The 3411-nt window shown below is 40.8% G+C and overlaps 1 non-coding gene across 1 annotated transcript; it reads left to right on the top strand.

Moving 5' to 3' along the window:
* The first annotated feature begins 647 nt into the window (after positions 1 to 647).
* Positions 648 to 751, top strand: LOC114674565 (U6 spliceosomal RNA). The gene has a single exon (XR_003725710.2). It is a non-coding gene; the product is annotated as a U6 spliceosomal RNA (small nuclear RNA).
* The last annotated feature ends 2660 nt before the right edge of the window (positions 752 to 3411 follow it).

A 3411-nucleotide genomic window follows, 5' to 3' on the forward strand; every position in this document is an offset into this window, starting at 1 on the left:
AATTCACAAAATCTTTAAAATTCTGTGTCCAGTTAATCCATATGTAAGAAAATTTAGGTGACTTCTTCATCTAAGGTCTGCCAAAAAGAGTCTTGGCTAGATTAAGTTGTTCTGACTGTATTATCTGAATTTAATAAAAATCTAACTATCTTTACTTTTTATATAATGGGATAACAAATTCAGAAACCTCTCTGGGGATGGGAGTAGGAAAGGAAGTGTAATTGTGTGCGGGAGGCAGTGAGGCAGATAGAACAAATCTGTCATCTTCAGTAGATTATAAATGTTTCAGACAGGCGTGGTGGCTCATGCTGCTCATCTCAGCACTTTGGGTGGCTGAGGCAGGAGGATCACTTGAGCCCAGGAGTTTGAGACCAGCCTGGCCAACATAGCGAGACCCTGTCTCTCCAAAATAAAAAAAATTGGTTGAGTGTGGTGGTATATACCTATAATCCCAGCTACTCAGGAGGCTGAGGTGGGAGGATCGCTCAAGCCTGGGAGGTCAAGGCTGCAGTAGACACTGCACTCCAACCTGTGTGACAGTGTGATACCCTGCTTCACCAACCCAGAAACACAGATTATAAATTTTTTAAGGGCAAAGACCACATTGGAAGAGGCAGCTTAACATGATGATTAAAACTTAGGGCCTTGTGCTCGCTTTGGCAGCACATAAACTAAAATTGAAATGATACAGAGAAGATTAGCATGTTCCCCTGCACAAGGGAAAAAAAAAAAAGAGTTGGGGCCTGGTTTCAAAGGCAAGTTCTGCTACTTACTGTGTGATCTCTGGAAAGTTACTTAACCTCTCTGTGTCTCAACTCATCTCTATAATGAGAGTAGAAACAGCAGCACATACTTCATAGGATTGTGCTTTTGTAGGAAATACAGTCAGAAACAAACTTAACTTTGTTTATATAAAATGTATGTAAAATGTCAACCTCTTTTGCATCATGTTGCACCTTGGCAGTCTGATAAATCCTATAGACCCCTTCTCAGGATTATATGTTTAAATGCATAAAATAAAATATATGGATGACAAAGAATTTATAGAATTAAATACCGTTATCAAGATGTTTTCAAAATTTATTAAACAGAATACATGCGCTTCTTTAATGATTCATGAAACAAGATCTGGAAGCAAGTCTAATAGCTTACGTAATTTCAGGAAACAATGAGCATAAACAATACTTTGGGATTTCTGCAACAACTGTAATGTCATTTAAAAATATCCATGACTTTTACTGCTGACAAAGCCATAGGTGCCACAATGGAAGAAAGTGCTACTTTTTAGTGTGAGGTTAATCAAAACAGAATTGTAATTTTTCTCCCCAAATCTCAGATTAAGATTCCAGGTATAGGCTGGGCGCGGTGGCTTATGCCTGTAATCCCAGCACTTTGGGAGGCTGAGGTGAATGGATCACTTGGGGTCAGAAGTTCAAGATCAGACTTGGCAACATGGTGAAATCCCATCTCTACTAAAAATACAAAGATTAGCTAGGAGTGGTGGCAGGCACCTGTAATCCCAGCTACTCTGGAGGCTGAGGCAGCAGAATCGCTTTAACTGGGGAGGCGGAGGTTGCAGTAAGCCAAGATAGCACCACTGCACTCCAGCATGGGCAACAGAGCGAGATTTCGTATCAAAAGAAAAAAAAAAGATTGCACCATATGCATTTTTAAATTATTAGTCCTTTGCAAACAAAATTTTAAATAACTGTTTAATCATTACTTCCACCTTCCACTACCAATTGTAAGAAATTTAGTTAGCTTCCTGAGTTCTTGTTAAAATCATGCTGAGAAAGTATTTTTGTCAGTCTGCATGATGGATTTCCTGAAGCAGAGAGCCAGGTTCCCAACTCTCTTGCTTTCTCCTCATAGGTAATGAAGAGCATCTTCCACCAAGCCTTCCACACATACAAGATGGACATAGACCCCAAGCAAGGGACACAGCAGTGCTTGTGTGTTGTGTGCAGTGCAGCTCAGGGGCAGGCTCTTTGAGATCTTGCTTTCCCACAGACCAGCCACTGCCACCTATATCCAGGGCAAAGGCAAGGCGGTGATTGTGGAGAGGTAAGTCACCCTCGTGCTCAGCTTCAATGCAGGTGAACCACTGTACAGGGCAGCTTCCAAATACCTGTCTAGAATGCGCACCTAGTTGTCTAGAGTAGCTCCCGAATAGTTGACTATATTGTGCACCTTAGCATGGGAGTGGGTGGGGGAGAAGACGGGAGCAGAGACATATGTTAGACGAGCAGGTTCAAGACTCTGTCTGTCTTCCTGGGTGGATGAAAAATTATTTAAGGGCAGAGTCTTCAGAGGCAATAGGACATAATGATCTCTGCCACTTGCTACTCCCTAATACTAAACCTCTGTCTGCCTCTGTTTCCTCAACTGTATGATAGGAATTTTTTTTTTTTTTTGAGACGAAGTGTCACTCTGTTGCCCAGGCTGGAGTGCAATGGCGCAATCTTGGCTCACTGCAATCTCCGCCTCTCAGGTTCAAGCCATTCTCCTGACTCAGCCTCCCAAGTAGCTGGGACTGCAGGCTCATCGTTCCACAGGCTTTACAGGAAGTATGATGCTGGCATCTGTTCAGCTTCTGGGGAGGCTTCAGGAAACTGAATATATGGAACCATGAATAAAATAAATTAAATTTAAATTAAGCTATTTTAATATCTATTTTTATGCTGGGCACCATGCCCGGCTAATTTTCTGTATTTTTAGTAGAGACGGAGTTTCACCGTGTTAGCCAGGATGGTCTCCATCTCCTGACCTCGTGATCGGCCTGCCTCGGCCTCCCAAAGTGCTGAGATGATAGACGTGAGCTACTGCACCTGGCTAATGATGGGAATATTAATAGTATATCCCTCATAGGGTCATTGTGAGATTCAATGAGTTAATACACATGAAGTGCTTATTACTGAATGGGCACGTAGTAAGAGCTGAGTGATACTGGCTATTAGTTTCCATCTCTTTACCTCTGTAGAGGTTTTTCTGTACCTGGCACAGAACATGAGCAAAATAATTTCTGAATAGTTTTATTTAGTTATTTATTTTTCTACTTCCAGACAGGCTCATATTTACTTTTACTTTTTAATTTATTCTTTATTTTTTTGCAGAGACTGGGGTCTCAGTATATTGCCCAAGCTGGTCTTGAACTCCTGGGCTCAAGTGATCCTCCTGCTTTGGTCTTTAAGGTGCTGCAGTTACAAATGTGGGCCGCTGCATTCAGCATGTTTACTTTTTTAAATTGATGAATAAAAATTGTATATATGTATCAAATATAACATGTTGTTTTGATATATGTGTACATTGTGGAAGGGTTAAATCAAGCTAATTAACATATGCATTACTTCATATACTTATTATTTTGTAGCGAGAACACTTTAAATCTATTTTCTGTGGTTTTCAAGAATA

The sequence above is a fragment of the Macaca mulatta genome, chromosome 20 (genome assembly GCF_049350105.2).
Source record: "Macaca mulatta isolate MMU2019108-1 chromosome 20, T2T-MMU8v2.0, whole genome shotgun sequence".
NCBI lineage: Eukaryota > Metazoa > Chordata > Mammalia > Primates > Cercopithecidae > Macaca > Macaca mulatta.